The following is a 12928-nucleotide window of genomic DNA, read 5'->3' as shown; positions in this document are numbered from 1 at the left end:
CCTAGCCTCCTCTAGGGCTTAGCACTTAACAGCCCAACCCATCCCCCAGAGGGCTGTTGCCATCCCCTGGATTGACCTGGCTTACTCCATCCAGCCTGGCATCGAATGGCACCACTTTGCGTGACTTCATCTTGGTCCCTCCTTGTTCCCTTTTATTAGCCCTGTGTCCTGAAACCTCACTGAGCCCCCTTTGTGCCCGCTAAACCAGAACCCAAACGAACCTGGTCTCAGGAGCAAGGCGTGACTAGCATGTTTTTTTTTTCTTCGGAGTTTCCAACACTTGCTCTTCAAAGGAAATGTAATCTTTGTGTTTCTGCATCATTTACACTCAATTTAAGAGGTCCTCTTTCAAAAGGGCAGTGCAGTGTCCAAACAGCCTTCCTGACATGCATGCATCTCATAAGCCTCCAGAATTCTGCCTCTGAAGTCAGTCAATGTTTTCTATGACTATGTTGAAAGTACGAATGAACCGGGAGCAGTGGTGCACGCCTGCCATCCCAGCAACTTGGGAGACTGAGGCAGGAGGATCGCAAGTTCTAGGCCAGCCTCAGCAATTTAGCGAGGCCCTGTCTTAAAAAAAAAATGAGACTGGGGATGCAGTTAGTGGCAGAGCATCCCTGGGTTCAATACCTGTTACTGCAGGAGAGAGAGAGAGGGAGGAAGGAAGGAAGTCAGTCCAGTTGGACATGGCCATTTAGGTGGACAGAGCTGCCTTGAGTGCTCTGCTGACACTGCAGTATCTAAGAGCATCCTGAGGGGAGCATCCACCGCGGCGTCTGTGGTGTGCACTCACAAGGCATTTTTTCTAGCATCAGCAAGCTCTGACCCTGCGGCAGCGTCACCAGGAAGCCACACCGCAGGTTCTGCAGTCACTCAGGTGCCTGCAGCAGTGCCGGCCACACAGGTTTGCAGTAGCTCCCTGCATGTGCATTCTCCTGCCTCCTGGTCAGTTGGTCATAACAGGGCCCACGTCAGTGCTCAGGGCACCAGCTGCTGCCAGCAGGGCTTCACACACCGCCCTTGGCACACGTGGGGACCAGTAGGAGAAATCACTGTCACAAGAAGATACTTGGCCATCATTGTCCCAGCACTTGTACAGATACTGCTTATTTTGCCTTTCAGTTTCACTTACAGAAAGCACACTTCCCTAAATTCCTGTTCAATTGCTTCAGCTAGAAAAACAGCTGTTTCTCCTGATGTGAGACTTCCTTAAATTTAAATATAGTAAGTGCAGATGAATGATTGGCTTTTAATTCTTATTTTATTCTTTGCTTTGGCTAGCAGGAAGTCGGGGTTTTTGTTTAGCTGCAGTAGCAATCCTGAGTTTAATGGTAATAGCTAAATAATGACTCTTTATCCTCTGTCCTCCAAAAAAGAAGGCTGATGTTAAAGAGCATTTTTAAGTGTTATTGTCTGGTGTTTGTATTCTCTCCAAAATGAAAACCGAAGGAGGACTATTACTGCTTGCAAATGTACCTGAAATAAACAGGGTCTCTTTGGGTCACTTTGTTCCTGCCTTGACTTTGACCTGCATTGCATCCTTCTGACATAAACTGCATGAAGTGTGGTCTGATGGTACAGATTTCAGCAGCTGTTACAATTACACAGCAACTGTCGAGTTACACCGTGGTGAATTTGCCGCTAGTGCACAAGGAGGACAAGCAGCCCCTAGACCCTGATGGGTCAGCTACACATGCACGGAGCGCTTGCTCCCACCTCCCTTCTCTTGCCTGACACTCCAGTGCCTAAAGCACCCAGCAAGGCCTTCTGGGAAAGCTCCTGCTCCCATACTTTCTCCTGAGAACACGTGAGTGTAACACACACAATGGCCAGGTCTGCAGCTGCACCTCAGCAGATAGCACCCCAGGTGCCCCAGGCCAGAGAGCATCCACAGAGGCCAAGCCAGGCCTCCATGCTCAGCGGGGCGACTGGCGGAGGTGGAGAGCATTGTGTAAGCCGGACGTGTTGGAGAACAAAAGGGGACAGTCAATACCTTTCTGGGACCACGAGTGTAGACATGTCGATTCCATACCCGGCAGGATCATATCAGTCTAAAACCTATTATTGTGGCTCTGGAGCACTGGGAAGGACTTCGAAACAAACTATTTCTACACCTCTCTTTCCTCACTCTTGACTTAAATTTCACCATTACTGATTTATTTCTTTGGAAGTTCTCAACCGAGGCTATTTTTAATGCCAGGGGACATTTGCCAATGTTTGCTGATATTGTTCATGGTCACATGTGGGCTGTGAACTGTGTTAGTGGATCGAGAAGAGGGATTCACCATAGAAGATCTAGAGATGGCAGATACGCACATAAAAATATGCTCCACATTGTATGTCGTTAGGGAATCGCAAATTAAAAACAACATGCCTCTACATACTGATTCAAAGGTCCAACATCCTAAACACTGATAGCACCAAATTCTGGTAAGGGTGTGGAGCAAGGAACTCTCCTTTGTTGTTTCTGGGAATGCTAAATGATACAGCTACTTTGAAAGACAATTTGGCAGTTTCTTACAAAACCAGAGATGCTGGGGATGTAGCTCAGTTGGTAGAGTGCTTGCCTCGCATGCACAAGGCCCTGGGTTCAATCCCCCCCCCACACACACACACACAAAACACCCTACAAAACCAAACAGACTCTGCCCATATGATCCAGCAATTGACCTACTTGGTATTTATCCAAGAAATTCAGGTCTACCTGTGAACCTGCACCCGAAAAGCACTTTATGGCCACACAGATCATGAGCATTCACAGAGTTTTTATTCACAATTGCCAGAAGCTTGAAGCAACCAGCAAGATGACTTCCTGCAGGCGAGAGGGTGAATGAACTGGGGTAGCAAACAGTGAGCAGGCACCCGGTGCTCCCAGGAGAGGAGAGAGCACGGTGCCTGCTGCAGGGAGAGCGCGGCCACCTGAATGCTCCAGAGGGAAGCCTCCGACTGCCCAAGGTGCCAGGAAGGGCAGAGCTTGGAGGTGGGCAGCACCAGCGAGCCAGAGTTTGGAGGGGGAGGGGCGGCAAGCAGAGGACGGGGTTTCGGGCAGTGGAATGCCGTGTGGCGTGGGGGACGCTGCCACACATCCTTGCCCAAACCCCCAGCATGTTGGACACCAAGGAACCCCAAGGAAACCTTGGACTCCTGGTGCCATCCGTGTGTCAACACAGGCTCCTCGATGTCCACTGACTGCTCCTCTGGCAGGACTTTGATGGCGGGGGATGGAACACACAAGAGCAGTCAGCCCCTGGAACTTCGGCTGGACACTGCTGTGGGCTGGAGCTGCCCTCACAGGACAATGCTGCCTTCAAGGGACGCGCCCACGCCCCCTGCCCTGCAGATGCTTTCCTCAAATAGTGAGAGACAGCGATGGGTGAAGGGGCGCTGATGTCAAAGGCCACCGTCTTTAGGCTGTGGCCTTCGTGGATCCTGCCCCGGTGGCTGGAATGTCATTAGAGCGGGTGACGGCCTCCCTTTGGGGTTGGGTGCAGTCTCACTCGTCATTCCATGGCTTATGCAGTCCTGAGCCCACGTCCCCATCCTGAAGTTGGGGTGGGGGGAGGGCAGGCTTTGGCCTGGGGTCCCTGCAGGCCACCTCCTGGCTCTGCACTCTGCTGTCCTCACCTAAGCTCTACAGAGCCTGGCTTTTCCCAGAGTCTGTCCTGCTGCCACAGACTTCAGACCTCAGACACACCATCCAAGCAGCACCAGCGACCCCAGCCTCATTACCCCAGCGACACCAGGTCCCCAAACAGATGACCCAGAGTGGCCCTTGTCACAGGATGAAGGACTGATGGAGTGGACGGAGGGTTGACATATGCTGGGCCTGGCTGGGGACCTCACTCTGCCACATTCCAGGCAGCCGGGAATAGCTTGTCTCACCCTGAAACAGAGACTCCTGGGCTTCCTGATTCAGATGCAGACACCACCAGAGCCTCACCCCAAGACGGGTTAGAGGTAGAGCTTTTCTGTGGGATTTCAGTGAAGGAGAGGAGCAGCTCCCTGAGGGTCCTGACACCTGAAGGTGCAGCTCCGAGACGTCCCCTGCAGTCACTCTTCTAGGCCAAGGGCTATTTCTTCTCCTTTTTCTTCATGGTTTTGGGGGGAGTGAAATTGAGGATTATCTTAGGCACTACGTGAAGCTCCCCTTTAGTTTTCTTTCTAATTCTCTCCAGCCGTCTCTCCTCCCATCTTCTAAGTCCCTGCATTTCCAAGCTGCAGACCCTCTCCTCATGTCTGCCTGTTTCTATGTGGATTTTACGATCCTACTTCTCTGCTTTTCTCTGTGTTCCCCCGATGCCTTTCACAGTTCATCGCACCTCATTTTCCACGTTCACTTTTGGGCCTATTTCTGTGGGCCTTCTGCTCGCAGTTTTAGTGCTCGTCACCTTTATCTGGCTGTGTGTGTGTGTGTGTGTGTGTGTGTCAGGATATTCTCCATATCTCTGAGAACTGTTTCTCTCTTTTAAGAAACGAGAGCACACGCGAATGTGGACACGCCCCGCCTGTGGCATCTTTTTGGATCCTCCAGTCTAGGACCTCTCTGTTCTTGCCACAGATCTTATCCTGCTAGGAGTCTGAAGATCCACCATGGGGTTGAAGCCTAATCTGAATAATTAGAGGATAGAAAACAATAGAGAATAAGGGATGGGCTGGGCCTAGACACTGTTACTTGGTTTCCCCAGGGCTCGCTCTTCCCTGGGCTGGGGGGCTGGCAGAGCTCCCCTGCCTGGATCCTCTGCAAGTGGCTTTTCTGCCCTGGTGACAGGGTGTCTGGAATAGGGGCCATTTCAGGGCCTTACTGGTGTCTGATGGAAATCTGCCCATGCTGCCAAACTGTCAGAGAACAACTGACAGCACTGCCATGGGGCAGAGGAGGGGGCGCCATGGGGAGGGCTAGGGAATCCAGACCCAGAGAGGACCCAGAGCGTCCCCGGGGTTCGGTATGCAAGCCGTCTGTGTCTCGAGTCCCCTTGGAGCTGCGCTGGGGTCCAGCATCCGGCACCTCAATGAGCTGCTGTTCACTGTCAAGCAGCCCCTTTACACTGCCCGCATGGGTCCTGTGTCCTCTTCAGAAACCTGTCCCTCTTCTGAATACCTAGCGTATTGAGGAAGAGCACTGGAACTCTACCTTGTGCCCAAGCTTAACAATTTAAATCTTCCCTGTGGAACTCTGTAGAGTTACATTGCTTTTAAAAAAAAATCACAAAGAAATTAAACTGCTTAAACTATTTCTTGAAGTAGGTAGGCCACTTCTTGGGGTGGAATTGTTCCTTTTTATATTATTTATTTGAAAGAGGACTTGCCTGCACTAACAGGACTGCACACTGGCACATGGGGTAAGCACCCTGGCACATGGGGTGAGCTTATCGAGGGTTAGGGGCCTGTCTTTTACAACCTGATCTGCAGAGAACCTGGTGCAGAGCTGCTTACTGCTGGCCTCTGAGTGTTTGTGGAATCAATGCACAAGGGACCCCGAGTGGCTGGCAGGTGCCTCTCCATGCACAGGAAGGTTCCTTCTTCCTGGATTTGCTTTTCATGTTGGATCAATAGGGCCAGTTTTCTATCCTGGGGGATCCACAGGGACTAGCACTTACAAGACACAACTGTTCTTGACACAGGGATTGTTGGAGAATTTGTAGCATTGCCCGTGAAACGGGGTCCACTTTTCCTTCTGGCATATATGGCCCATGAATGGTAGGTCAGTGGCTAAGCAAACACAGGGCACAGGTAAGAAAGTGACGCTTGTTTCTTATCAATAGTGATCACTGTATCTGTTTAATGGTAATTAATGGGCTGCGTGTGGGTGCAAATCTAACTCAAGTGCTTCTGCATCCTAGACCTTGGGATTATTTTAGCACATTCGCTGCCTGTGAGAAAGGCTTTGGCTCTCTTCTTTGCCCAAATATTTACCGGGAAATACCAGGCAGTCAGCACAAGGTGCCAGAGACAGAGACATCAAGGATGTAGTGGCTGTCCTGCCAAGCTGGGGCTTCATGATGCCAGAGCTGCCGGAAGGCTGAGAAACCCAGGCCCTGGGGGCTGAAAGGGTAGCTCACTTCGTATTGGTTGAGTTAATTGATTTCCTGCTGCCGGGCCACCCCCCATCCCAGTACTGCCTCTTTGAATCCACCTCCTGGATCCAATTCAATGACATCATAGTCTTCGTTATGATGATATTTTAAAAAAAGACCCTGAAATAAAGTAAACCACAAGATTCAAGTTTGCTAGAATTTTATATGTTGGAAACCATAGTTTTGTGAACATTTTTTTAAAAAATTTTGATTAATGAAATATAACAATACCTAATATCTTTATAATATGTTCCTAATATCTTCCCACTGTACCTCATATAAAAAATTACACGGAATCTTTAGCATAGCCTGCCGTGGTTGTTTTGAGATATGAAGTTCTGAGATTGGGCACTGATTTATGTAGCAAGTACCATCAAATGAAATCAATTATGTTCTTTTTATTATCTCTTTATTATTGGCTTATCTCGGTTTTGGTTATGCTTTAAAATAATTGTCTTCTATTTTAGAACTAATATGTATAGCAGAAAACTTGGAAAACAAAGAAAAAGTCAAAGGAAACAGGTCAGTAAGTCCTTTTAAATCCTGCCACACCGAGGCAGCTTCCATTACACTTGGCAAGAACTCGTGATGCTTTTTCCGTATATATTTATCTTACATTGCTTGGTAAAAATTATTTCACATCATCCTTACAGTCTTGTGCCTGCTTTTCTCACTTAACAGCATGTTAAGGTCATTTTCTCATGTCCACAAACATTGTTTAATGGCTGAGGAGCATCAAAGTGTGTAATTCTGAAACTCCTGCAAGCTGTCTCTGGTGGCCTTGGGGAAATGCGGCCCCACCAGCAGTGGAGCTGTGGTTTTATTCAGGCCAAGAAGCTTCCATTCTTTGCATTCTCCACAGAGGGTCCTCCCCGTAGGAATGCGGAGCTGATGAGGCCGAGAGGGTCCTTGACCTTCTGGGCAGGATGGAGAGCACTTCTAACTTCTCAGGCTGCTGCCTGATAAGGGTGATCAAACAGCAAGATTCAAGATTTATTACTGGGGAATCTAGTTTATTTGCAGTTGTTTGGAGCTTTTATTTGGGTCTTGATCCTTTTATCCATGTGCTGCCTTATTTTAGAAACTCACCAGTTGAAACCAATATCCATCAGCAAAACCCAAAGATATTGGGTTGCTCCCTATTTACAATTCTGAATCGGCTTTTATTATTTTTGTTATGCAATTGCCACTGTCTAATATTTTATATTTATCTATCACTTTATCTCTGCAAATTGTACCTAAAATTTTTGTTAGTAGTTAAAAATGTAAATCAGATGGAATATTTCCAAATTTGATTGCGCTGTATATACAACTGGATATATATTTTTATGTTGGTCATTTTATTACATGTGATTTCAAATAATTTTTAGTAAAACCCCAGTGAAAACTGCAAACAAAGAATGATTTCCAACCCATGACATAAAATCCCATGATCACAGTCATCACTAAGCTGAGCATGCACACCACGACTCCTCCACTGAGGCACTCTTCATGTTTCATTTTATTAACTTCTCAGAACAATGCTGAAAGGTAGGTGCCCTTAGGAGCCTCATTCCTGCACCTGAGGAAACAGGTCAGTGTCTAAAAAACCTGTTTTGACAGTTGCACTGGCTTCTCCTCTAGAAAACTCCTGTGAATCTCAGGGCTGTGTGCTCCCCTCTCAAGTGTAGTGAGGACACCACTGTAGCCTTGTCCTTGAGTGCACCTTGAACAGGGACTTTGCAAGCCCCATTGCTGAGCCTCACAGGGCAGGTCCCAAGCTAGCCATGCAGTGTCTGCCTTCCGCATGCTCCTCCGCATGTGACCCAGCCATCTCCTGCGACGAAGGTTTGCTCTCAACTTGCCAAGCTGGGTGGCCCTTGGACTGCTTTGACAAGAGGGATGCTTGGCCACTTCCACGCTCCAGCTGAAGACCTCAGGTCCTTCCACTCCCGCCTCTAGGGATCCCTGCTGTTGGAGGTGTGGCCACTCCAGGGCCACCAGGCCAAGGCCTGAGAAGCCAGGGTCAGCCTCACAGCAGGGGTCAGCCTGAGAGCCATCTCCTTCTCTGCCCAGTGGAATATCCTTGAGCTAAGGATAGCTTTCAGTGGTTGTGGGCGGGAATTAAAAGACTAATATTCTGTGAAATGTGAATTAAATTTCAATTTTGTAAAAAAAAAATTTATTGAAACAGAATCACGTTTATTTACATATTGTCTGTGGTTGCTTTTATGCTGTGGGACCATAGGTAATAGTCATGAACAGGATCCTCAAAACCTGAAGTATTTACTTTGTGGCTCTTTATAGGAGATTTGTTGTGTGCTTCGTGTGGTGGTGCACACCTGTAGTCCCAGTGACTTGGAGACTGAGGCAGGAAGATGGCAAGTTCAAGGCCAGCCTCAGCAACTTAGAAAGACCCTGTCTCTAAATAAGAAAATAAAGAGGGCTGTGTATGAGGCTCAGTGGTTGAACACCCCTGGGTTCAATCTCCAGTACAAAAACAAATCCACCCTTACTCAATAAGGAATGACAGGCATAGAGGGTAAGAGGAGAGAACAGGAAGACCAAGCCTCCCCCTATAGATGCTTGAATTTGCTACAGCCAGGACCTCCAGCCCAGCCAGCCCCAGCCATGCCTGTGGGTCAGAGACACCCTGCCCCAGATTCCTCCCCAGATCCCTGTCCCACCGCCAGAAGAGCAAGATGAGCGGCTGTTTTTAGGCACTGAGTCTCAGGTAGTGTGCTATACAGAGGACTGAAATAACTCACAGCCACCCTACCAGAGAAGGGACTGCTCTCACCTGCTCAGAGAACGCAGGAGTTCAGAAGACTAGCTCAAGTTCACAGAGCAAGTGGGGAGCTGGGAGTCGGCTCAGGACCTTCTGATTCCCAAGCTTTCTTTAAGATAGGATTAATCCCCCAAATAGCTAGCCCTTTCCCCACTGTGGTGTGCTGTGTACCCGCCAGTCTTTGTTAATTCAATAAAAGCTTATTGATGATTCCCACCACTTGGGAACACTGCCTTGACCTTCGTGGGGAATCGAGATGAATTCAGGAGGCATCTGAAATTTCTGCATAACTCTACTTAACTACGAAGTCCTGGGTTCTAATAATGTGATGGTACAGGAAACAACAAATTCAAATGATACACTTATTTTAAAAACATAAGTGGTGTCTTACTTATTTACTTATCCACCTTACTTACTTATCCACCACTTACTGGTGGTCTTTCTAATCTCACTGCAGACAATCAAACTTTCAAAAAGGTTCTGCATTTAATCTTAATGTCACAGTCTGCAGATTTTTTTTAAAAGGACTGTCAGCAGTCTGTAAAGAGAAATCTCCTCCCCTGCCCACAAAGCAGTCATGCACTGGTTAGTGGTGGTTTTCTTCTTTTTCTTTTCCAGATTAACTGTCCCCTTCCATGTTCCAAACATACTTAACTGTAACTGTACCTAAGTGGAGGTCACGCAGCTGGAACCTATCAGGACTGGATAGGGGTGAAGAGCAGGAAGCATAATCCCAGGGAAGTCACAGGGAGGCCAGGCTGAGGGGTGTGGAGAGAGGTAGAGAAGGCCGCGCTGCGTTTTCTCCAGGCTCCTTCTGAGGTCCTTGGTAGGGACGGGTCACTCAGGGGAGTAGGCGGTCAGCTGGGAGTGCATCTGGGGGAAATGTCAAGGAGAGTGAAGGCAACTGTGGGATCCAAGGACACGTCCTTGTTCCCAAGAACCTCTTGCTACCTGCGTAGGTGTTGGCTTCTGAGGGCAGAAATAGGTCACCTTTACAGTGTTTAACACAGTTAGTAGCCGAACTATGCCACAATATCTAACACACGGTCCACGGCGGGAACCCCTCCCTTTACAACACTCCACACAGTCAGAGGTGGCCAGGAACTGGCCCAAACCAGTTTACAAGGCCTGATTGTTAAATTTTTTTGGAATTTTTGTGAGCCAACTTTTGATATCCGCCTTGATAGGAATATTTACACCATAGAAATTGGCAAATATTACAAATTAAGGCTGTTTTTGTTGTTGTTGTTGTTTTGTTTTTGTTTTAGAGAGCCAGTTTACCAGCACACTATCAAGACAATTAATAGTTAGGCAAAATCCTTTCCATATGGAGCATATAATAGAAGCCAACCATTATGTTTTTTTGCAACCATTACAGTTATGCTTTTAAATAATTTTTAGTGACACAAGAAAATAAAAAACAAACCAGCTGTGTCTCCAGTAGACTCCCAAGAATGTTGAAATATGCAGCTACATTTTGAAAAAAATTAATAGATCCATTTTCTCAGGGGTTGTCTTTTGGTTGTGAATTTATAGGTGATTTTAGTTTTATTAATTAAAATTGTATCTTTCTATTTTTTTTTTACAAGAAGTAGATGTTCCTTTCTTAATTTAAAATGTATTTAAAAGCTGGCACCCCTAGGCGTTAACCTTGCTTATTTGTGAGCAGGGGTGACAGAGGGAAGGGGTGTAGGAAGAGGCACTTTCTGCTCCTCACCCAACCCTCCTGTGAAGAGGCCCAGGAATGACCAGGATGAACTCTGCTGGGGTCGGGAAGGGAGTGAGCACAGAGGTGGAAAGACAAGTGGACAGAGAGCGGCAGCCCGGGAGGAAGGAACACTAACTTCTCTTCCTAGCAGCAACCTGAGAAGCGCCTCACGTCATTCCACTGTTGGAGCATCACCCTCTTCACCCCACATCAAGCAGGCCCCTCGACAAGATGCACGAGTTTCGCTCTAATCTAGATGTTCCACGTGACCTTCCTCCCTAGGGCGGAGGGGGGACCCCACAGCTCACTCTCAGCTGGCAAGCCCTGTCCTCCACAGGGACTCAGAAGGCTTGCTGGGGGTGCACCTTGATGAGGTGGTGGAGAAGCAGGTCTTTCAGTGGCAGCACTAGAAGAAAACCGTCTTAATAAAAAAACTCAAATGCATTGTCAAAGGGATGTGAGGGGACATGTCCTGGTTTTATTTTACTTTATACATTGATACAGAAAATGTATCTCAGAGACATATTTTTAACTTCTGTTGACAACTTCTGAATGCAGTCTGCAGATAAGGCCCCGATCATGTGTTGTAACGAGAAAACCAACGATCACCTCGCATAGAATGTCAGTATTCTGGAATTCAAGGCATTTCATCTTCTAAGCTCTAAGCACACCTCTTATAGGTCTGAATTCTTTTCCATTTTCACATCACAAAATAAACCTTAAAATTACAATAGAATTTTCATTCTATTGTAGAGAGTTGTTGACTCTGATCCTCACTTAGTTAGAAAGAGGCAGAACCTAATGTCCAGTGTGCGGGTTTGTACGTGGTTTCTCGTTATCTATACAAAGTTGCTGCTGATTTCCACAATCTCATCATCTGGAAGGAAATGAATTCTCTGATATAATAAGGTACAATGATTCCAACTCACGTATTTAAACTTTAAACTTAAAATTTTGATATTTTTACAAAACTTGATTCAAGATATGCCATATGTGTCCTTTTCCTCAAGAAGCTCAGTATTTTTTAAATGACTTGAACTGTCAGCCAGTCTCACCTAGGTATGCAAAGTAGGAGCTAGTTGGTTCCCCATCTCTCTCTGTTTTAATTTTACTTTTGAGAATTTGTAAGAAAAACATCAATGTTTCTTTCCACCGAGTCCATCTTCCCAAACAGATCTGGACACATCCCAATTCCCTGAGGCCTCGGCCCTCTGTGCACCATGGGGTTGGATGCCCAAGATGCGGCCACATCTGTAACCAGGCCACCGGGCCACAGTGGGAGCCTGAGCCCCTCTCTGGAGCAGGGCCTCTCACCCCTTTGTTCTCAGCATTTCCTGGCAACAAGTCCACTGACACATGCTATTAACAGATGGCGGAAGGCATAATTGGGATTTTTACCATAACATACCCTGTGCTTCAATCACGCACCCAAGACACAGAGATGCACGGGCTGCCTGACGTTGTCACAGCAAGATGAATTGGCCACTGTAGATTCCAAGGGCTGAGGCCCTTGCTGCAGGCTCAGCCACCCCATGGTCTGTGGTTTCAGTCACAAGGGCAGAGCGGGCACTACTGGAGGTGTCCGTGTCAGAGTCCTTCCAAGATAGGTTCTTGGCACAAGGGAAAATGGTCCCCAGAGATGAGCTTATCGGGAAGTTGAGGCACCCCTCTGTGCTGCAGAGCCGAGCTGCGGGGCTGGCAGACAGCCCTGAACTCTGTACAGATAACTGCGCCTCAAAGCCCACGCCAATGAAAAGGTGTCCTTCTTTTAACCCTGTGGCTCTGTACTGAGCAAGTCAAAAAGGGTAAAGTCTGGAAGAACAGCTTCCTGGATAAGCTCAGGATATTCATTTTGATTTTTTGTTGTTGAATCTAGAGTGTATCTTAGGTCAAAATCAAGATTGTCCAGGTCTGTTTTATAAAATATATCTGTATTGCATATTTTCTTGAAGAATAAATTCCTTCCTGACTTATTTATAGGTCTCTAAAGGAGTCTGTCCACCACGTTCATAAGACTCTCACACATTCACATACTTGCATCATCTGAAGAATTTGAGGGGTTTTATTAAAAGTATCTGCTGGTTGGAAATATTCCACATTACAGATGCGATGAGTAAAATTCCCAGGACTGTCCATTTGGCAAATGCCTGAGCATTGCTGTCAGTGAGATTGGCATTTGGCCATCAGCAGTACCTCTGAAGAAGTACCTCGGAAATTTTGAGATCTAAGATGGCAGTGGTTTAGGTGGTGGTGGAGCTGGGAGTTAGGCCCTTGGTTCAAATCTGACTCTTGTACCAGCTCATACCAGCTCATCTTTGATTGAGACACTCAACTCTTTTAAGTCTTGATATTCTTATTACAAAATGACATAAACATATT

General features: G+C 47.1%; 1 long non-coding RNA gene across 1 annotated transcript; it reads right to left on the bottom strand.

Annotated features, from left to right (window-relative positions):
* Positions 1-7552: 7552 nt before the first annotated feature.
* LOC124084603 (uncharacterized) lies at positions 7553-9642 on the bottom strand. The gene is made up of 2 exons (XR_006849155.1): positions 9508-9642; positions 7553-8477 (listed from the first exon to the last, which is right to left on the bottom strand). It is a non-coding gene; the product is annotated as an uncharacterized LOC124084603 (long non-coding RNA).
* Positions 9643-12928: the final 3286 nt, after the last annotated feature.

This window comes from Marmota monax, unplaced genomic scaffold (genome assembly GCF_021218885.2).
Source record: "Marmota monax isolate L192 unplaced genomic scaffold, Marmota_monax_Labrador192_F-V1.1 WCK01_AAM20220418_F8-fsc00022, whole genome shotgun sequence".
Classification (NCBI taxonomy): Eukaryota; Metazoa; Chordata; class Mammalia; order Rodentia; family Sciuridae; genus Marmota; species Marmota monax.
Note: the sequence above shows the minus strand (reverse complement) of the source record. Positions and strands in the feature narration are given on the sequence as shown.